At 35.4% G+C, this 24028-nt stretch overlaps 1 protein-coding gene across 30 annotated transcripts in view; it reads left to right on the top strand.

Moving 5' to 3' along the window:
* Positions 1-24028, top strand: part of VPS13B (vacuolar protein sorting 13 homolog B) — a 784482-nt gene that overhangs the window by 172613 nt on the left and 587841 nt on the right. Inside the window, exon 18 of one of the 30 annotated variants that reach the window (XM_060393921.1) lies at positions 1-24028. This exon is cut by the window's left edge and continues 8246 nt beyond it; it is cut by the window's right edge and continues 18054 nt beyond it. The exons of the other annotated variants lie outside the window; for them this stretch is intronic. The gene's annotated coding sequence lies outside the window, so the exon portion shown is untranslated. 30 annotated transcript variants of the gene reach the window in all.

Raw genomic sequence — 24028 nt, 5'->3', positions numbered from 1 at the left:
TACCACCATCGTTCCATAAGTGTAAATTGTCACTCTTTTCACTCTTATTTTAAGCTCTAGGTTTTAGTTTATTAGGGTTGCATGGAAGTACAGATTCAGTTTGGTTTTTATCTAAAATCTGCTCTTCGGCTTTAGTTCTGGCCTCAGTCTTTGAAAGATTGAATAGCAGAATAGCCACTTCAGTGTCATTTTTGGCATTCTTGAAATTGTGTGTAAAAATTCTTGCAGCCTAACAGCATCAGTTTAATAAATGAGGCATGTCACTTGGATTTATTATTAAGGTCTCAAGTTTCACTTTCAATTACACGTAAAACATTCTCTGTATAACCGAGAATGAGCATTTCCTCGTTGGTTTTATGTGTCGAAACTCTGTCAGTGAGAAGTATAAATATTTATTATAAAAGAAAAATACTATAAGTACAAATGGTTTTAAACACTTAATTTTGTGTGTAACAGTAATTATTATTTTAAAAGTTCAATGATTAGGTGTAGAGATTGATAGGTAGCATAAATATTAATATCATACCTTATTTAGGTAACTTTATGAAGGTCTCTTCATTTTTCTAAGTTAAAAACTTTCTTAAAGATTTAGTAAAAATAGAAGTTGGATTATACTGTCACTCTTTGTAGAATCTATAGTTTTTTAATGTGTTAGCATTAATAAAACTTTAAAATTTTCTTAATATTCTAGTTTTAGCAATAAGTCTCTCAAGATATGATCCTGTTTGGGAATTCACATCTTACAAGGTTGGATTAAACACAGAAATCAGAATATTTGAGGAGGGATAACTCAGAATGGTGCTAACTCATATCTAAGAAAATTATCTTTGATTATAATAGTGAAAAAATATAATGAGTGTGAAAAGAAGAAGGTATTAGAGAACAGTAAGATACCCAGAACACATTCTGTTTTCCCAGTCAAAATTATAGACTTTTACAGGCATACTTTCTAGTCATTTCTGTGGAAGTTTAATTATTTTATGGATGTAAGAAAACTTAATAGCCCAGTGAAAAGATCAGCATCAACAGTGTTAGCCAAAGGAATCTTGTTCTCCCATCTGCAATTGAACATATATTTAGTACCGAGTGTGTGCAGACTAGAGACCACAGAAATAACCTAGCAGCTACAGCAAATGAGAAATTGTATACTATACTATCGATTAAAAGTCAGCTCTTAAAATGCTTAATAAAAATTATAGTGATAACTTTTACTGAAATAATTACTCATATTTCAGAAACTCATTCTGTTATGATGATATATGGCTTTGACTAGACCTGAGTAGTATGCTTTTTTTTTAAAAAAAAACAATATAGGAAAGTAGTAAACTTTTTCTTTTTCTCCTTCTACATACCTAAAGTATTAATCAGTTTACCAAGGGTATATAGAATATTGGATAATTTTAGAAGAAAGTTCTAACATCAAAATCTTGCATTTCCAATCTACAAATTTTCAGAGGCCAGTTTCTATTTTAATTAATAATTTAGTAGATTATATATTGCACATGTTCAATCATAACCATTGCCAGATGTTTTCCTTCTTACTACCTTACCTCCACATTAAAAAAAAAAGTAATTGAAGTACCTTCTAACATAACTTCCATACAAAGAATAGTATCATGAAAACATTTTCTGTATATTATTTCATTTTCCCCTTATATCAGTACTTATAATATCTGCTCTCAGGTCTTTGGTAAGATTGTCATTAAAGCACTAACTGAAATAGAGGAGGGTGATACATAAATAAATTTTGCTTTTTTGCTTTGGCTACAGTGGAACATTCTGGTAACTGTTTATTGATTCCATTTCCAATAGATGCAACAGAGAAGGTGGGGACGGAGCTTTTATAGTTCAAAAGCAATTGTGTGGTATCCAAATAAGTAATACAAGGCATATTTTAACAATACAGGAACTGGTGTGCTTCCCGCTTGTGGTAAGCCGCAGTGGCATTATATGCTGATGATTCAAAAGCACTACTGTTTTATCAACCTTTATTGGCCAAGTGTACCATGGAGGCATTATCTAAGGCCCGGAAAACAGATCTCATGGATATTGCTTTAATGATAAGTCTAATATATTAGTTATATTAATTAACATATTAATATAATTCATTTGTTGATGTCAATTTAGTGGAGTTTCTAAAATCTGTTTTTAATGACTTTTAAGTATGAAACTGATGATTTTATCATGTTTCCTAAAGCAGAGAACAGATGAGTTACAAGAATTTGTTTCTAACTCGGTAAGCAATTATCATCATGACCTATTAAACATTCACCCTATAAAATAATGTATATTGCTAAAAGAAGGCAAGTAGAGAATGGAGAAGAAAGAATTGAAATTTTATGTGTAGAATATTTTGGAAACCCTTACCATTTCATGATGCTGTCTCAACTGTCTTATACATAAAGCACTTATAAAAAATTCCAGTCCTATGGTTATTTTAACTTACATAGTAAATGAGATTTATATATATATATGTAAATATAATAAATGCAAATATTTAATATTTGCTATTATAGATACTTTTTGGATTAGTTGATAAGAACTTGAAAATTTGCTATGAAATTAGAAATATAATTCTAAAATTCTGTCACAATTATTTTTCAATATGTTGCCAATGCAAGGGTAGTAATTAAAGTCTTATGTAAAATGGTAGGAGCAAGTGACCAGAATAATAGGCTTATTTTAGTTAACAGATAACCAAGTCATAGAAATATACGGTCAGTAAGAAATGAATAAACATTAATAAAAAGTCATGATTAAAACAAAAAGTGTAATGAATGTCTTTGGACAATAGGGACACCTTGTAGGTATATGGCACTAAAGGTTGTCAGTTAAGGATGGCATTGTATAAGTAATTTCTGCAATAGAATGTTTTTTTTTTATTTCTCCATATTAAATTCTAATGAAAGAATTAATCCTCGGATTTAAAAATCCTTAGAGGTTTTTTTTGTTTTTCATTACCTTAGAAGAATACCTATTTGTGGTGATATGTAAAAACAAACCCAGTATAGATTGTTTTTATTGTTAAATGGGGGAAACAGTTTGCAAACGAATACTATAATGTGATCATATTTGTGTGTGTATATTTTAAAGTATATTCTTATATTTGCATATCCATAGCAAAATGCCTAGAAAGATATACCAAAAACGTTAATAATGACTACCTTTGGGGAATGGAATTAAGATTATTAGTGGAGGAGGGCAAAATAAGAGACTTTTACTTGATACCCTTCGATACTATAGTGCCACCCAGGTTGGCACTAGTGGTAAAGAACCTGCCTGCCAGTGCTAAAGATACAAGAGAGACAGGTTTGATCACTGGGTTGGAAAAATCCACTGGAGGAGGAAATAGCAACCCAGCCCAGTATTCTTGCCTAGAGAATCCCGTGGACATGTGAGTCTAGTGGGCTACAGTTCATAGGCTTGCAAAGAGTTGGGCATGACTGAAGTGACTTCGCACACTTGCACATAGGGATATGTAATTAATTTCTGTTACTTGATTACTACAGTAATTCAGTTTCAGTTCAGTTCAGTTGCTCAGTCGTGTCTGACTCTTGGCGACCCCATGAATCGCAGCATGCCAGGCCTCCCTGTCCATCACCAACTCCTGGAGTTTACCCAAACTCATGTTCATCGAGTTGGTGATGCCATCCGGCCATCTCATCCTCTGTCATACCCTTCTCTTCCTGCCCCCAATCCCTCCCAGCGTCAGAGTCTTTTCCAATGAGTCAACTCTTCGCATGAGGTGGCCAAAGTACTGGAGTTTCAGCTTCAGTACCAGTCCTTCCAGTGAACACCCAGGACTGATCTACCTTAGAATGGACTGGTTGGATCTCCTTGCAGTCCAGGGGACTCTCAAGAGTCTTCTCCAACACCACAGTTCAAAAGCATCAATTCTTTGGCGCTCTGCTTTCTTCACAGTCCAACTCTCACATCCAAACATGACCACTGGAAAAACCATAGCCTTGACTAGACTGACCTTTGTTGCCAAAGTAATATTTCTGCTTTTGAATATGCTATCTAGGTTGGTCATAACCTTTCTTCCAAGGAGTAAGCGTCTTTTAATTTCATGGCTGCAGTCACCATCTGCAGTGATTTTGGAGCCCCCCAAAATAAGGTCTGACACTGTTTCCACTGTTTCCCCATCTATTTCCCATGAAGTGATGGGACCGGATGCCATGATCTTCATTTTCTGAATGTTGAGCTTTAAGCCAGCTTTTTCATGCTCCTCTTTCACTTCCATCAAGAGTCTTTTTAGCTCCTCTTCACTTGCATATCTGAGGTTATTGATATTTCTCCCGGGAATCTTGATTCCAGCTTGTGCTTCTTTCTGCCCAGGATTTCTCATGATGTACTCTGCATATAAGTTAAAGAAGCAGGGTGATAATATACAGCCTTGACATACTCCTTTTCCTATTTTAACTTTAGGCATAGTCAAATTTCTTACAAAACTCTTAATGGTTTTTCTTTATCCAGCTTTTATCTCATATCACTCTCAGCTCTACCCTCCAATGAGTTCCTCTCTAACTGAATGAACTTCAGTAGCTCTTGTGGACAGTAGTAGATCTTTCCTCAGATTCCTGGCTAGTGCTTTTCCATTGCCTGTAGTACTCCAGTTCACTACCCTCATTCCTTTTTTTCTGGTTTACTTGTCTTTATCTTTTAGTCATATTTCTCTAGATCAGGTTGGGGGTCCCTTCCTATATAATTTAGCCTATATATTTCAAATTTGTGTTTTTATTTTTGTATAGATATATACACAGGGATGGAATTACTATTTCATATGGTAGTTCTTAGCTTTTTGCGAATCCTTTGGAATGTTTTCCACATTCCCATTAATGGTTTATGAAGGTTCTCTTGTCTTCAGCATTCTCACCAGCATTTGCTATTTGAGTTCTTTCTGAAGTCCTTCTGACAGGTGTAAATGGTGATATTTCATTGTGGACTTCATTTGCATTTCCATGGTGATTATGTTGAGCGTTTTTTCATATGCCTCTTGACCATCTGCATTTCCTCCTTGGAAAAATATCTGTTCAAATCTTTTGCCCATTTTTAAATTGAGTTGTTTGTTTTTATGTGATGTTGAGTGTATTAGCTATAATTTTCGGATATGAACTTGTAGGTTATATCATTTGCGAATATTTCCTCCCATTTAGGTTGTCTTTTCATTTTGTGAATGGTTTTCTTTGCTGTGCAGCAGCTTTAAAGTGTAATTAAACGTTTATTGTTTGCTTTTGTTTTTTGCTTTAGGGTGTATATCCTAAAAGTTATTGCTGTGATTTATGTCAAACAGTGTTCTGCCTATTTTTTCCTCATGAAGTTTTGTGATTTCTGGTCTTAATTCATTTTGAGTTCAAGTTTTGTATATGATGTTAGAGAACTGTCTTACTTTATTCTTTTACATGTAGCTATCTAGTTTTCTCAGCTTTACTTATTGAAGGCTGTCGTTTCTCTCTCATATATTCTTGCCTCCTTTGTTATAAATTAATTGACCGAAAGTACTGGATTTATTTCTGGTTTTTCTGTTCTGTGCCATTGATGTGTGTGTGTTTTTGCCTCAGTACCATACTGTTTTGATTACTGTAGCTTTCTAGTATAGTATGAAAGAAGAATGATACCTCTGGCTCTGTTTTTCTTTTTCAAGATTGTTGGGCTATTTTGAGGTCTTTGGTGTTTCCATGCTGATTTTAAAATTATTTGTTTTAGTTCCATGTAAAATTCCATTAGTTCCAAAAGTTCCATTTGAATGAATCCATCAGTTACCTTGGTTAGCATGGTCGTTTTAATAATAATAATTTTTCTAGTCCAAGAACATTGTATATCTTTCCATCTATTTGTGTTGTCTTTAGCTTTTTTCATCAGTTTTTTGTAGTTTTCTGAGTACTGGTCTTTGACCTCCTTGTATGTGTGTCTGTGTGCATGTGTGCGCGTGCTCAGTTTCTCAGTTGTCTCCAACTTTTTGCGACCCCAAGGACTGTAGCCTGCCATGCTCCTCTTCCCATGGAGTTTTCCAGGCAAAAATACTGGTGTGGTGCCATTTCCTACTCCAGGGTATAAGGAGGTTCATTCCTAAGTATTTTCTTTTTGATGCAGTGATAAATGGGATTTTTTTCCTTCATTTCTCTTTCTGATAGTTTGTTTTTTGTGTATAGAAGTGCAACCAATTTCTGTATGTTAATTTTGTGTCCTGCAACTGTATAGACTTTATTGATAAGCTCTAATAGTTTCCTAGTGATCTCCATAGAATTTTCTATGTATGGAAACATGCTGTCTGCAGACAGTGACAGTTTTACTTCCTTTCCAACTTGAATTCCTTTTGTTTCTTTTTCTTGTCTGATTGCACTGGTAAGACTTGCAATACAAGTTGAATGAAAGTGGTGAGAAGGAGCACTAATTTGAAAAGATAAAAGCACCGCATCTTCACAGCAGTGTTATTTACAGTTACAAAGATAAGGAAGCAACCAAAGTGTCCAACAGATAAATGATAAAGAATATGTGGTGTGTGTGTACACACCCACCCACCCACCCACATATATGGGCTTCCCTGATAGTTCAGATGGTAAAGAATCTGTTTACAATGCAGAGAGACCTGGATTCAATTCCTTGGTTGGTAAGACCCCGTGGAGAAGGGCATGGCAACCTACTCCAGTATTCTTGCCTGGAGAATCGCATGGACAGTGGAGCCTGGTGGGCTATAGCCCATGGGGTCACAAAGAATCATGCACAACTGAGTGACTAACATGACAAATACACACAAACACACAATAGAATAGTACTCAGTCATAAAAATAGAATAAAATTTTGCCATTTGCAGCAACATGGATTTGGAAGGTTCTATGTTAAATGAAATAAACCAGACAGAGAGAGACAAATTCTTCATGTTAAGATTGACAGGTTTTGGCCAGCTTATCTTATTTCAGTTCATTTTAAAATGAAAATAATTAAAAAATAATTTTAAGCACTGAGATTAACTGCGTGTTAAAGAATGAATAGCATTATGTTAAAAACACATAATATGCCTGACATGACTGAAGCGACTTAGCAGCAGCAGCAGTGAATGGTAAGAGTATGTTTTAGATATATCTTGGATGTCCAGAAACATCCAATGGGTACATACCTTCCAGAATAAATTGTTTATAAGCCTTTTTGTTTATTATTATAGTCTTTGGAAAAATAAGAATGAGCAATATTAATAGAAAAGTCTGAAATATTTAATAGTGTAAATAATTGTAATTTACATTTATTTACCTTGTACAGTTTACTTTGGTATTTCTGGCTTTCCACCAGTGACATATCCTGATAGTAAGAAAATCTTCATAATCTCTGGTAAACTGTCAATTTGTTTTTTGAAAAATAGTCAATTAAAAAATGTTGGAATATAGCACTATGTTTTTCTAACTGACTTTGTAAAAGAATAAGTTTGTTTTTAATCTTGGTTATTCTTTGATTCTATTTTATTCATAAGAGAAAGCTTAGGCATTTATATTTTTTTACTCTTAAGTTTTTAATTAAGTTAAAATTCATACCGGGCCAGTTCTTTGAATATAGATATAAAAGTCCTTAGCAAAATATGATTAAACCAAATCTAGCAATGTATAGCAAGGGTCATACACCATGATTATGCTGAATTCATTCCAGTGATGCAAGGATGGTTCAACATATGAAAGTCAGTCTTTGTGAGACACCACATTAACAAAGGGAAAGACAAAAACCACATGATTACCTCATGTGATGCAGAAAAACCATTTGACAAAAATAAGCGTCCATTTATGATAAAATCTCATAAAATGGGTATGGAGGGAACATACCTCAACATAAATAAAGCCATTTATGGCAAAGTGAAAGTGAAAGTCGCTCAGTTGTGTCCAATCTCCAGGCTAGAATACTGGAGTGGGTAGCATTTCCTTTTTCCAGGGGATTTTCCCAAGCCAGGTCTCCCGCATTGCAGGCCGATTCTTTACCAGCTGAGCCACAAGGAAGCCCATTTATGGCAAACCCACAACCAATATAATACTCAATTGTGAAGTCAGAAAGCCTTCCTGCTAAATTTAGGAACAATACAAGGATTGTTAGTCTCACTACTTCTGTTCAGCATAGTATTGGAAGTCTTAGCCATAGCAGTCAAACAAACCAAAAAAAGTATCCAAATTGGGGAGGAAGAGGTACAGCTGTCACTGTTTGTAGATACCATGACTGTGTAGAGAACCCTAAAGTCTCTACTCCAAACCTATTAGAACTAATGAGTGAATTCAGCAAGGTAGCAAGATGCAGGATTAATATTCAGAAATCTGTTGCATTTCTTTACACTAATAGAAATATATCAGAAAGAGAAAATTTTAAAAATCCTGTTTAAAATCACATCCAAAAAATTAAATTCCTAGGAGTAAACTTAACCAAGGAGATGAAAGACCTATATGCTGAAAACCATAAAACACAGGTAAAGGAAACAGAAGATGATTCAAAGCAGTGGAAAGAGGTCCCCTGCTCTTGGATTGGAAGAATTAATATGTTTAAATGACCATGGTATCCAAAACATCTACAGATACAGTGCAATCCCACAAATACCCATATTTCTCACAGTGCTAGAAAAAAATAATTCTAAAATTAATATGGAATCACAGGAGATCTAGAATTGCCAAAGCAGTCCTGAGGTAAAAGAACAAAGCTGACAGCATAACCCTTCCAAGCTTCACACTGTACTATAAAAACTATAGTAATTGAAAAAGCATGGTACAGCCACAAAAATAAACAGATCAGTGGAACAGAACAGACAACCCATAGTAAACGGATGTACCTGTGGTCAGTTTATCTATGACAAAGGAGGCAGGAATATAAAATAGAGAAAAGGCAGTTTCTTGAACAAGTGGTGTTGGGAAAACTGGACAGCTACATGTAAATCAGTGAAATTAGAACATTCCCTCACACCATATGCAAATAGAAACTCTTAATGGTTTAAAGACCTAGATATATGACATATTGCATAACTATAAAACTTCTAGAGGTGAACAATGGTGAAATTATTTTTTCAAATAAATCGTAGCAATATTTTGTTAAATCGGTTTCCCAAGACAAATGAAATAAAAGCAAAAGTAAACAAATGGAACCTAATTAAGTTCACATGCTTTTACACAGCAAAAGAAACCATAAAACAAAACAAAAAGACAACATGTGGAATGACAGAAAATATTTCCAAATGGTGATTCTGACAAGAGTTTATTATCCAAAATATAATGACAACTCATACAGCTCAGTATCAAGAGAAACCACAAACAACTCAATTAAATAATTAGCAGAAGACCTAGATAGATGTTTCTGAAAAGAAGACATGCAAATGGCCAACGGGCATATGAAAAGATGCTTAAAAACACTATTTGAGACATGTAAATAAAATCCACAATGAGATGTCACCTCACACAGGTCAGAGTAGCCATCCATCATCAGAAAGTCTACAAATATTAAACACTGGAAAGGGTGTGGAAAAACAAAACTGTCCGACACTGTTGGTGCAGCTGTGGAAAACAGTATGGAATTTTCCTTAAAAATGAAAAATAGAGCTGCCATATTATCCAGCAATCCCAGTTCTGGCTATATTTCCAGTAAAAATGAAAAACCCAATTTGAAAAGATACATGCACTCCCTTAAGCAGCACTATTTATTACATCCAAGATGTGAGAACACCCCAAATGCTTATGAACAGAAAATTCGCTTAAGAAGATGTGATATACATATATATTTATATGGACACACACAATGAAGTATTACTCAGCTATAAAAAAGAATGCGATATTGCCATTTGCAGCAACATGGCTGGATGTAGAGAATATTATACTTAGTGAAGCAAGTGAGATAGAGAAAGACAGGTACTGTGTGATAACATTAATATGAAGAATCTGAAAAGTAATGCAAATGAATAAATATACAAAATACAAATAGAGTCACAGAAAGCAAACTTATAATTACCAAAGTGGAGAAAGAGGGAGGGATAAATAAGGAGTATGAAGAGAGAAAAACACCACGTTTGTAGGTTTGCACTGAGTATGTGTGTGTATTTCAGCAAAAGCGTATGCATATTCTGTAACCTGCACTTTACACTTAATACCATATTGTGGTTTTTTTTCAGTATTATAGTAATATAACTTTTATTAAATATATTCATGCTACTTTATAATATAGAACTACTATTATTTATTAAGTTGTTGCCCTCTTTATGAACATATAGACTGTTTCCCCTTTTTTGCCACTAGTTGTATTGGTGCAGCATAACTTTCCATATATTGTGTGGATCACAGCAAACTGTGGAAAATTCTTAAAGAGATGGGAATACTAGAGCACCTTACCTGCCTCCTGACAAATCTGTATGCAGGTCTGGAAGCAACAGTTAGAAATGGACATGAAACAACAGAGTGATTCCAAAGTGGGAAAGGAGTATGTCAAGGCTTTATATTGCTTGTTTAACTTCTATGCAGAATACATCATGAGAAATGCCCGGCTGGATGAAGCACAAGCTGGAATGAATCCAAATTGCAGGGAGAAATATCATAACCTCAGATATGCAGATGACACCACCCTCATGGCAGAAAGCAAAGAGGAGTAAAGAGCCTCTTGGTGAAAGTGAAAGAGGAGAGTGAAAAATTGGCTTAAAACTCAACATTCAGAAAACTAAAATCATGGCATCTGGTCCATCAATTAATTCATGGCAAATAGATGGGGAAACAATGGGAACAGTGAGAGACTTTGTTTGGTTTTCAGAATCACTGCAGATGGTGACTGCAGCCATGAAATTAAAAGACGCTTGCTCCTTGGAAGAAAGTTATGACCAAGCCAGACAGCATATTAAAAAGCAGAGGCATTACTTTGCCAACAAAGGTCTATCTAGTCAAAGCTATGGTTTTTCCGGTAGTCATGTATGGATGTGAGAGTTGGACTATAAAGAAAACTGAGCACCGAAGAATTGATGCTTTTGAACTGTGGTGTTGGAGAAGACTCTTGAGAGTCCCCTGGACTGCAAGGAGATCCAACCAGTCCATTCTGAAGGAGATCAGTTCTGAATATTCATTGGAAGGACTGATGCTAAAGCTGAAACTCCAATACTTTGGCCACCTGATGTGAAGAACTGACACCTTGGAAAAGACCCTGATACTGGGAAAGACTGAAGGCAGGAGGAGAAGGGGATGTCAGAGGATCAGATGGTTGGATGGTGTCACTGACTCGATGGCCATGAGTTTGAGCAAGCTCCGGGAGTTGGTGATGGACAGGGAAGCCTGGCCTGCTGCAGTCCATGGGGTCTCAAAGAGTCAGACATGACTGTGTGACGGAATGGAATCTTGTATATAAAATCTCTACCGTTTTGATTTTCTTTCTATGAGATGAATTTAAAATGTGAGATTGTAGGTCAAAGAGAATGTGAATTTCAGCTTAATGAATTTTCTTTTGAAGATACATAACAGTTTACATTCCTTTTTTTTAAAACAAAAATAGGTTATAGAACATAGGAATTACTATAAAATGTGAAATATGGAAATTACTATAAAACATAAAATGAAAAGTTACCCATAAATCTGTGGCCAAAATGTCATCAATGTGATTGAATTGCAGCATAATTTTCCAATTATTTTGTCTTATTATCTGCTTTTTTCCAATTCATTGCATCAGTTGTGTTATAAGCAGCTAAAGTTTATTTTTACCTTTTGAGGGAGATTTTGTAGTTATTTTAAGTTCATAAGTTATAGTATTTTTTTTAAGCCCTTCAGTTTTAAAATGTAGGCTTGCCTTTGTTTTTCCTACTACTTTTTTTTGGAGAGAACAGCTGAAAACTTCCAATAAAATTCATAATACAATCTGGAAATTACACTTGTAAAATGCAAGGAAAAATAGCTGTGAATTAAGACGGAGAAAGCTTAAATTCTGAATGTGGTTTCTACTTGATTAGTCATGGAATTTTGGTGAAGTTACTTGACCTCTGAGAACCTCAGTTTCTTCCAGTGTTTCCAAGTGTTGAAAATGATGACTTAGTATTTTGAGAGTTATTTACTTGGAAGTGAAGAAAAAGAAGTGAAGATATCAAATGATTTGTTGATAAATGGTCTTGCTCTATGTTTTAGAACCAGAAATAATTTCAGAATTTTTCAGGCTCAGTAATAAGGAGTGTCTTTATGTTCCCTTGCAAATCATTCCTGATCACCTCTAGAGGCAGTTCTTGTTCAGATTTCTGTCACCATCGATTAACGTTGCCTGTGTTTGAAGTTCATGTGAATGGAGTCATATAGCATACAGTCTTTCGTATCAGATTTCTTTCTCTCAATGGCATGTTTGTAATTCATCCATGTTATAGCAGAGTATTATAAAGGTAAGCTATGTAATATGTAGTGCTTTTTAACATTTAGTTCAGTTCAGTTCAGTCGCTCAGTCATTTCTGAGTCTTTGCGACCCCATGAATTGCAGCACGCCAGGCCTCCCTGTCCATCACCAACTCCCGAAGTTCACCCAAACCCATGTCCATCGAGTCGGTGATGCCATCCAACCATCTCATCCTCTGTCGTCTCTTTCTCCTCCTGCCCTCAACCTTTCCCAGCATCAGGGTCTTTTCCAATGATTCAGCTCTTTGCATCAGGTGGCCAAAGTATTGGAGTTTCAGCTTCAACATCAGTCCTTCTAATGAACACCCAGGACTGATCTCCTTTAGGATGGACTGGTTGGATCTTCTTACAGTCCAAGGGACTCTCAAGAGTCTTCTCCAACACCACAGTTTAAAAGCATCAATTCTTTGGTGCTCAGCTTTCTTTATAGTCCAACTCTCACATCCATATATGACCACTGGAAAAACCATAGCCTTGACTAGACAGACCTTTGTTGGCAAAGTAATGTCTCTGCTTTTTAATATGATGTCTAGGTTGGTGATAACTTTCCTTCCAAGGAGTAAGCGTCTTTTAATTTCATGGCTGCAGTCACTGTCTGCGGTGATTTTGGAGCCCAGAAAAATAGTCTTTGGATATTTGGATAGATTGGTTGATTGTAAGTAAAAAGTAATTTTCACACCAATATGTATAGCACCATGCCATCTTTATTTTTAAGAAATTGGTGTGTGTACTTGCATGCATGGATGCGTATGTGTGTATTACTGATGGATGGATAATAAGTACATATGTAGGTGGTTGATAGTTTTTTCTTCATATGAAACAAGTGCCAGTTGTTACTTCTTGGGCAAGTGGAGGATATGGGTGAGATGGAGGATGCAGTATTTTAGGCCTCCTTCTTTATAAACTTAAAAAAGCCATGTAATTATGGGAGAGTTTTGCCTTTTCATTTTTTTTTTTTAAGTATTTTTTAAATGGGTAAAACATCACTGTACCGGTTACATAAAAACTTGACCTATTCTCATTTCCCTTACTCTCCTCCTCATGTCATTCTGCTGCTTCCTGAAAATTCTAATTTTGGGGGTAACATTTCCTTTAATTTAGCTCTTGGCAGTTTAAGAATTGCTCTTAAACTCCCATAAACAGGACTACTATGCGCTTCGTGGTTTTTCTTGTGTGTTGTCTGTGTGTTTGTCTGTGTTCATTCTCGTGTAGATTCCTGGGTATTTGTCTGTTATGATTAACCCTCTTTCCGCAGACCCATATAAGGCCTCTCTTCAGTTCAGTTCAGTCGCATAGTCGTGTCTGACTCTTTGCGACCCCATGAATCGCAGCACGCCAGGCCTCCCTGTTCATCACCATCTCCCGGAGTTCACTTAGACTCACGTCCATCGAGTCCATGATGCCATCCTGACATCTCATCCTCTGTCATCCCTTTCTCCTCCTGCCCCAAATCCCTCCCAGCATCAGAGTCTTTTCCAGTGAGTCAACTCTTCACATGAGGTGGCCAAAGTACTGGAGTTTCAGCTTCAGCATCATTCCTTCCAAAGAAATCCCAGGGCTGATCTCCTTTAGAATGGACTGGTTGGATCTCCTTGCAGTCCAAGGGACTCTCAAGAGTCTTCTCCAACACCACAGTTCAAAAGCATCAATTCTTCGGCACTCAGCCTTCTTCACAGTCCAACTCTCACATCCATACATGACCACAGGAAAAACCATAGCCTTCACTAGACAGACCTTAGTTGCCAAAGTAATATTTCTGCGTTTGAATATGCTATCTAGGTTGGTCATAACTTTTCTCCCAAGGAGTAAGTGTCCTTTAATTTCATGGCTGCAGTCACCATCTGCAGAGATTCTGGAGCCCCCCAAAATGAAGTCTGACACTATTTCCACTGTTTCCCCATCTATTTCCCATGAAGTGATGGGACCGGATGCCATGATCTTCGTTTTCTGAATGTTGAGCTTTAGGCCAACTTTTCGCTCTCCTCTTTCACTTTCATCAAGAGGCTTTTTAGTTCCTCTTCACTTTCTGCCATAAGGGTGGTGTCATCTGCATATCTGAAGTGATTGATATTTCTCCCGGCAATCTTGATTCCAGCTTGTGTTTCTTCCAGCCCAGCATTTCTCATGATGTACTCTGCATAGAAGTTAAATAAGCAGGGTGACAATATACAGCCTTGACGTACTCCTTTTCCTATTTGGAACCAGTCTGTTGTTCCATGTCCAGTTCTAACTGTTGCTTCTTGACCTGCATACAGATTTCTCAAGAGGCAGGTCAGGTGGTGGTCCAGTATTCCCATCTCTTTCAGAATTTTCCACAGTTTCTGGTGATCCACACAGTCAAAGGCTTTGGCATAGTCAAGAAAGCAGAAATAGATGTTTTTCTGGAACTCTCTTGTTTTTTCCATGATCCAGCGGATGTCTTCAAAGTTCTAGTAATTAGTTACTAAGTATAGTACTTTTAAACAAGTGATATATGATTTATTTAGCTTAATGACCAACTTTTAAATAAAGATTGATCATTTTTTGTAACTGAGGAAAATTTCCAGTATTTATGTTTTGATTATTGAAAAATATAAACAGAAGTGGAATTAATTTTGGGTATAGATTAAATCTCTGTAGAGTCAGGGAAAGCAACTTGAAATAAACATATATCATACCTTACTGTCTCTTAGTCACTCTATTTCATAATCAAGTCCATGCATATTGAAAGTGAAAGTGAAGTTGCTCAGTTGTGTCCGACTCTTTGTGACCCCATGGACTGTAGCCCACAGGCTCCTCCGTCCATGGAATTTTCCAGGCAAGAATACTGGAGTGGGTTGCCGTTTCCTTCTCCAGGAGATCTTCCCAACCCACGGATTGAACGTGGGTCTCCCACATTGTAGGCAGATGCTTTACCATCTGAGCCACTGGGGAAGTCACTCTATTTCATAATCAAATCTGTACATATTAATATCATGTAATATCATTGTAAATAACAGAATAATTTAAAAATGTTAATTTTAGCAGATTGATAGCAAAAGAGGAATTAAATGTGTTAAATTTAATTTTTATTTTATATTGAAGTGTAGTTGATTAACAATGTTGTGTTAATTTCAGGTGTACAACAATGTGATTCAGTTATACATATATTCATTGTTTTTCAGATTCTTTTAGAACAATATTACTGCTGTGATGTGTTTGCTGGTGTCCACAGATGGCTATGAGCTATCGTTCTAAGTTTCATTCTGTATGGTCATTCCCTTGAGTTCAGCCTAGCCCCATGATACCTTCAACCAATAGATTGTGGCAAAAGTGGATACTGTAGACAGCTGAGACTAAGTAATAAGCTCTGTATTTTATGCCTGCATCACTTAGGGTATTTGCTTTGAGCGAAGTCAGCTATACGTCAAAAGTCTGTTGTCCATGAGACTGTCATGTTGTGAAGAAGTCCAAGGTAGCCAACTGGATTCACTAATGTAGGGAAAGAGATGCCTGCCTTGTCCCTAGTTGTTTCAGTTGTTTTGACTGAGATGTCTGACACATGAGTAATGAAACCATTAGCATCACTAGCTCAGTAGAGTCTTCAGATGATTCCAGTCCTAGCCACCATCTGACTTCAGCTGCCTGAGAGCGAGACAGGCGAGATCCACCAAATCCACAGAACTGTATGAATAAAAATAGATTGTTGGTTTAAGCCACTGAGTTTTGGAATAGTTCCACAGCCATAAATAACTGGAACAGATACTGTTAACTAGAATTTGTTTTAAATGTATTTTATTGTGGACATTAAAGGCCAAGATACTTTATTCACTCTCATCATATGACACTTTTCTTGATGACAGTATTTTGAGCCAAGAGGTAGTGATGTAAATGTTTGAGATAAAATTGCTGAAAAAGAATTACTGTGTGGTTCAGAACCAAAATTCAGCTGGATCTAGCCTGGAGCATTTAAGGCTACTAGGAAGCTTTAAAGAGCTATGAATCACACCTCAGGGACCCATCAGTAATATTGGGATCCAGGCTGAATTTCAAGTATTTCCTATTTATAGTTTCAGAAAAGAATAAGATGTGAGATAATTTACTATAAAGCAATCTAATTAATTAATTAGAAACCTTTACATTTTTTCCACATTTGCTGTCTCTTTTCATACTTTATTCATTTTTTAAAAAATATTACTTGTTAATAAAATATATTTGACACATTTATGTTTAAGGTATATAGCATATTGAATTAGTGTGTTTATGTATTGCAGTATGCCTGCCATTGTGACGTTATCTAGTACCTATGTCACCAGAGCTCATAGAAACAGTAAAATGGTGGTTAGTTGGGAAGTGAGAGGGATGCTGTTGAAGGGTACAAACTTGAAACTGGTTGATTAATACGTCCTGGAGAGCCAGTGTACAGTGTAGTGGTTCTAGACAACAATATTGTATTGTAAACATTGAACTTGCTAGGAGAGTAGATCTTATCAGGCACAGTGTTTTATATGTACATAGAAATACCTGTCAGCCTCAAGCCAGCCTGACTTATAAAACTGGGACAGTTTTCAAGTCTTTGCTATTATTTTTCCTTCCAGTGTTATTGAGGTATAATTGACATACAGTATAGTATATTTAAGGTTTAGAGCATAATGATTTGACTTACATACATCATGATATGATTACCACAGTAAGTTTACTGAACATCCATCATCTCAAATAGATGCAAGATAAAGGAAAACGGATTCCTTCATTGTGATGAGAACCCCACCTCTGTTCCTACCTCTGATCCTGTTTTTGTGGCTCAGCTAAACTATGATAGTACTTAATAAAGTTAGGTTTCATGTTGAAGGGTTTAATTTGTATCAGACTAACGTAGTTTTTAATGTCCTGTTATACCTTCCAGATAGAAGAAAATGTGAGTTCCTTCATGTCAGAGACTGCTAGTGTTCCTTGATTACTAACTCTTTGACCTCAAGTTCACTGAAGATTAGTATATTAGGCATAATGCATTCAAGCTCATTTTCTAAGTTATCTTTCATGTTTTGTCAACTGCCAGGTGGACTTGGAGCAGTTTGGGGGAAATGTGGTTAAAGTAGTCATAATTATCAACTGCTTGAAGTGCTTACTTGGTATTTTAAAGAATATGAATAAGGTCACATTTAATTTTTTTGGGAGCTTTCTCCTGATTGCAAAATGATCATGTTTTATATTTTCATTTATTTCCCCTGCCATTTGTAGGTTGATATTCTTTCATATCATATTTGAGAAGTAAATATTTGTTCACAGTCTAATATTAAAACAGCATGTAACTTTTGACAGTTAAATGTCAAATGCAATTTTGGACACAAATAACTTGCATTGGCAATTTCATCTTAAATACATATGAATTGAAAAGTAGAATTATAAATATAAAAATATAGAACTGATAAGTGTTTTAAGATATAGTGATTATGATTTGTAAATAATTATTTCCAAGGCATTCAACTGCATTAACTGCCAAAAACTGAAACAAACTTGAAGATTTTTTTCACATTTTGCACTTAATAAGCTCATTTAAAGATTATTGGTTAAGTTTAAAACTAAAAAACAAATTCCACTTTTTGCAGCCTTTCTAAGAAAAACTTAATAAGTAGACGTATCTTTAAAAATGACACAATCCACCAGTTATTTGGTAAGACTAGCATAATCATAAATTTCCTATCCATGCTTTTTCCAAAAATACTAACCCATATTGTTCTCCCTGGACCTGTTGTAGGGATGACTAATCCAACTGCTGAGGTTTCCCTTTATGTGTTTGATGGAACACTTGGCTTGCTGGACTACAGCTGTGTGTTTATGTGCAGTGCACACCTGCAGGGGCCTGACAAATAGCTGTAGTATGCAGAGGATACAAAATTACCCTGGCAGTGCTGCAAATAAGGAAGTTTCTGTTTTGAAGTCCATATGTGTGTGCTTGAGATGCCAGCTGGGGTATTTATGTTGCATGCACAGATGTAAAACTGCCAACTGATTTTATACCAAATAAAGTTTAATCTTTTTATATGTACTTTGTGTCAAAGTTATGAAGTGGTACATAAGAATGTTCTCATGACTTAAGTCTTTTAAAATAAAAAGTGCTCTTAAAATATGAACTCATGACATGATTAGGAAAGAGGATAGTAACATAGATTGTGTATCTTTGTGTAGAAGAATGTTACTGTTGCTATCTCATTATATACATAAATAAGGCTTGATTTATTATAACATTGGTATATATCTTTTGTGACTAGTCAGTCAGGTCTGTGTTTAATTCAGTTTATGAATACTGAAATGTGAAGGCCAAAATTATATAGTAACTTGAAGTCTTTGGTCTTTCTATTTCTATTTCTTTATTATCCTCAAATCCTCAACAGTTGAAATGATTGTGTATTTTGGATGGCATTTTTACCAATGTATTTAAATTTTTTTCTGAAAAAAAAAAAAAAAAAACAAACCCAAAAAACCAGTGTTTACAGGGATATTTTCCAACCCTATGGAAATTTAAACACCAATGTAAAAGTAGTTGAAAAGCCAGTTATTCAAAAGAATCTTTGAGAGAGGCTTTTTAAAAGAACATGTCCCCTCTAACAAAATGAAGAAATCCATTTTATTTAATATGTCCACCCTAAACAAGAATAATGATTTGATAGTTGGAAAATTGGTCTTTAATATTTGCAAGTTAACATTCTTATATTTTTATTTAACTGCAGAATATTTTAGATTTGAAATTATTTTAGATGAGTGTTTGCTGGGGTCATTTTCTCTAAGAACTTTCGTAGCTTACCAGCTAATAAATTTTTTCAAAGTTTGGTTTCTGGTATTAATGGACTCTTATTTTTCTCAAATGAACAATTTTGAAATTATTGATTTTTACTAATTTCATTGTCTATAAATTAAGAATTTTAGGTGTTGCACGAAAACTGGTCATCTGAATGGTTATATTTGTTTTTGCTTTGCCTATGATCTCTGAATAGGTTTATCTTGAATGTGACCTGTACTGGCCTATAACTGTTTGCAAATGGAGAAAAGGAGTTTAAATGCTTACCCCAAATCATATTAATTTTAATTAGACAAATGTGATGATGCTATACAAATGTTAGCCCATAATCTTCCATCTAACTTTGCATTTGAAACATACTAAATGTGTGTTTTACATTTGTGCATTGAAGTATAGTGATACTAAGTGATTCTTCATTAATTGATGTAGTTTATGTTTGTTCTGACTCTACAGAACTGCCTGTCAGACAGTGCCATATTTGATTATATTTGTGCTCATGTTTTGTATGTCTTTTTAATTATTCATTGTTATTGATGTCATCAAACTCATTAATATTTTAAATAATGCCTTTTTATTTAAGTAACACCTTAGTGGCATTATTTCTTTTTCTTCAGTAGTAGGCATACATTTATCACAAAAGGACATGCGTTTGCTGTTTGTAGCATTATTTTACTTGAACTTTGGTTTTCAGGAAATATGACAAGGGTGTGAGCTTTTTGCATTATCCCTTACTGTTAAAAGCATGAATTTTGATTGAATCAGGCTTCTGAATTCATGAAGACAGCATGATTTGGAAAAAGTTTATATAATGAGACAGAAAGGTGAGAATAGAAATCACATCTACAAATAGCTAACCTGAGGGACAGAATGGTTCTGACAAAATGTACAATTGATCACACATCAGAAGTATATATCAGGAGACAGGAAGTCCACCTTCCCACCCAAAAAAATAAAAAGGCAAAACAGGAAGGCAGTATAGTACAGTTGAATGAGCTGTTGATCAGGAGATAGACAATCCCTAGCTTTGTTACTCACAGTTTTGTGACATGAGGCTAGTTTCCTGGAACTTTACTTTTTCTACCAGAGAAAAGGAATAGTAATTCTGGTTTAATAGGGTTGGTGTGAGTGTTAATAAGGTAATAGATGTAAATCTCTTCCTAGGCTTAGGATGTGGAGCCTGTAGTAGATATTCAATAAATGCTTGCCTTTTCTTTAGTAGCAATAGTAGTAGCAATTTGAAATAAGTAGGAAATTAGAGGTGTTTGTAAAATTAACTCAGAAAAGGATACAAATGGGAAGGATTCATTGTTGCCTTATATTTTTTTCTTAATATTTTAAAGAAAGGACCAAACCTCTAATTTGTATAGCTAAAAGACCAAATCTTTTATTACTCATTTGAGAGATTATGTTCCATACATCACTTGGTTATTTAGTGCCAGGGCCAACTTCTTTTTAGTAGGATATCACTTCAAACACGGTTGCCGCCACCGCAGGTTGCAAGCACATGATTGAAGGCTTCTAGTTCTCAGCTCATGCCCAGATGTCTTTCAATAACTATAGCCAGTAATTTCTTCAAATTGCTCACTTTATCAGCAGCACATGTCATCAATCCTGAAGTGGTTGCTCAAGTCAAACTGCAGAATCTTTAGCCACAGACGCAGCTGCAAACAGGTGAACAGGCAGAAAGTAATTTGTGCAGCTTGGTGGCTGTCAGACGAAAGACAGACAATCTGTGTTTAAAACAGATTGCAGGCCCTGTTTGGGCCAGACAAAAGGGAATTCTCCAACTGCAAATAATTCCAAGGTTAACATATTTTCCTTTCTGCCATTAGGTGATTTGTTAAAATTGGAAACAATGAACATTATAAATCTACACAGAAACTGGAGACAAGATGAAAGGGAAAATCAGATCACTAAATAGGTTTACATTTGTCTTTCCAAAGAAATACAACTGGCATTCATATAAGCTATTTTCTCACAAATTAAGCCATGTAATAAAATAATTCTTTGAAACTTACAAGATTATAAATGTTTCAAGTTGCATTAAGAACTACTGATACTAAACAGTGAAATATGAACCAGTATAGTTTTTATAATAAACTTTTTGACTTCTAGAGTTAATTGTTAATTCATGAATGTTAGAATTTGCTTTTCTAAAATATTAGTGTTTTCCTTGAAACTTTCTTAATGTAGATTTGTTAAGTAGCATATTCCAGATATATCACATTTTTAGCACATAAGAATCTATTTTAGAAACACAAGAATATTTCTTACAGAGAAAAAAATTCAAGGACTTAAACATTTAAAAAAGTTATCCTCACATTGATGCTGAGGCTCCAATACGTTGGCCACCTCATGGCAAAATGCTGATTCATTGGAAAAGACTCTGATGCAGGGAAAAATTGAGGGCAAGAAGAGAAGGGGGTGACAGAGGATGAGGTGGTTGGCTGCCTTCACTGACTCAATGGACATGAGTTTGAGCAAACTCAGGAAGGTAGTGATAGACAGAGAAGCCGGGCATGCTGCAGTTCATGGGGTTGCAAAGGCTGAAAGAAGCACAAACTGGAATCAAGATTGCCGGGAGAAATATCAGTAACCTCAGATATGCAGATGACACCACGTTTATGGCAGAAAGTGAAGAGGAACTAAAAAGCCTCTTGATGAAAGTGAAAGAGGGGAGTGAAAAAGTTGGCTTAAAGCTCAACATTCAGAAAACGATCATGACATCTGGTCCCATCACTTCATGGGAAATAGATGGGGAAACAGTGGAAGGAGGGTCAGACTTTATTTTTGGGGGGCTCCAGAATCACTGCAGATGGTGACTGCAGCCATGAAATTAAAAGACACTTACTCCTTGGAAGAAAAGTTATGACCAACCTAGATAGCTTATTCAAAAGCAGAGACATTACTCTCTCAACAAAGGTCTGTCTAGTCAAGGCTGTGATTTTTCCTGTGATCATGTATGGATGTGAGAGTTGGACTGTGAAGAAGGCTGAGCGCCGAAGAATTGATGCTTTTGAACTGTGGTGTTGGAGAAGACTCTTGAGAGTCCTTGGACTGCAAGGAGATCCAACCAGTTCATTCTAAAGGAGATCAGTCCTGGGTGTTCTTTGGAAGGACTGATGCTAAAGCTGAAACTCCAATACTTCGGTCACTTCATGCGAAGAGCTGACTCATTGGAAAAGACTGATGCTGGGAGGGATTGAGGGCAGGAGGAGAAGGGGACGACAGAGGATGAGATGGCTGGATGGCATCACTGACTCGATGGATGTGAGTTTAAGTGAACTCTGGGAGTTGGTGGTGGACAGGGAGGCCTGGCGTGCTGCAGTTCATGCGGTCGCAAAGAGTTGGACACGACTGAGTGAGTGAACTGATCTATTATTATTCTTCATGTTCTCTCATTTCATTGTGTTTTCTCTCATTTCACAATCCCTTTAGTGTTGTAAGTGTTTTTAATGGATAGTGAACATTTGTGAACATTTGTAATGTAGTATTTAAGAACATAATCTTCAATGTCAAACTGGATTCAAATCCCAGTTTGGTTATATTATGTGACCTTGGACTAGTTATTTAGCCTCTTAAATACTCAGTTTTTCTGCAATGACAATACTTATTAGTCTAACTCATGTTCTTTTTGTATTATTTTAGAAAAATAATATAAAGCATTGTGCATTTTGTCTTGCACATATTTAAAGGTTCAATGAAACTTAGCTATTTTCACCTACAGTTTCAACATCTTGAGAAGAGGAAGAGTATTTGTTTTGAGAGTGTTTGTCTTGCTCTTAGCTGCTTGCTAGGCATTTGCCACCTTTCCTTGAACGCTAAGTACTCAATAGCTAATTAGAATGAATATATTATTGGTTCTGTAAGTTTCAATCCACTTTGCTGATTTTCTTTAGTGGTAACAGTCCTTCATTGCCAAGTACCTTGGCTTAGGAATTAGAACAATTTTGATTTATTTTTTGAGTATGGACAAAATGAAGGGATATATGTATTTTAGTCTTTCTTATTTCTCTTTACCTAACACGAGTAACTTTTTATTTATTTCTATTAAAGTATAATTGATGCACAATATTATATAAGTTACAGGTGTACAATGTAGTAAATCATAGTTTAAAAGATTATACTTCATATATAGTTACATTGGTGCTGTATCCCTCATGTTGTCAATATTGCCTCATAGCTTATTTTATATATAACTTGATTGTGGTTATTTTTTGAATATGATTCATTTTTTTCAGCTTTATTGTGGTATAATTGACAAAATTGAAAGACTTGGTGTATTGCATATTTGAGAGTTATGATTTGATATACAGATAGATTGTAAAAGGATGAACATATACATCATGTTTCACATGTTTACACACATGCACACATGTACGTACTTAATGTGGACGTTTACATTCTACTCTTAGCAAATTTCAGTTATTCAGTGTTATCAACTGTAGTTACTGTATTGTACATTAGATCCTGAGATTTTATTCGTCTTGTAGCTGAAAGTTTGTATCCCTTTATAAACTTCTACGTATTCCTCCTACTCTTCTGCCCCTGGCAGCCAATTTTTAGTCTATTAGTTTGGCTTAAAAAAAAAAAAATGTTTCCACATATAATTGATAATATACAGTATTTCTCTTGGCCTGTCTGGCTTATTTCTCTAAACGTAATTCCTTCAATGTCCATTCATGTTATTGCAAACATCAGTATTTCCTTTCTGATGGCAGAATGATAATTTCATTATCCACACATGCACACACATGTACACACACACATGCATACACACACGCCCCATACCTCTTTATCCGTTCATCAGTTGATGGACACCTATTGTCTTAATATCTTGATTATTGTGAATAATGCTTCAGTGGACATGGGAAAGCAGAGATTTCTTTGATAAAAATATACTTATTTTTAATGC

Source organism: Ovis aries, chromosome 9, assembly GCF_016772045.2.
Source record: "Ovis aries strain OAR_USU_Benz2616 breed Rambouillet chromosome 9, ARS-UI_Ramb_v3.0, whole genome shotgun sequence".
In the NCBI taxonomy this organism is placed as follows: Eukaryota; Metazoa; Chordata; class Mammalia; order Artiodactyla; family Bovidae; genus Ovis; species Ovis aries.
The sequence above is the reverse complement of the archived record's forward strand: the minus strand, read 5'-3'. Positions and strand labels throughout refer to the sequence as shown.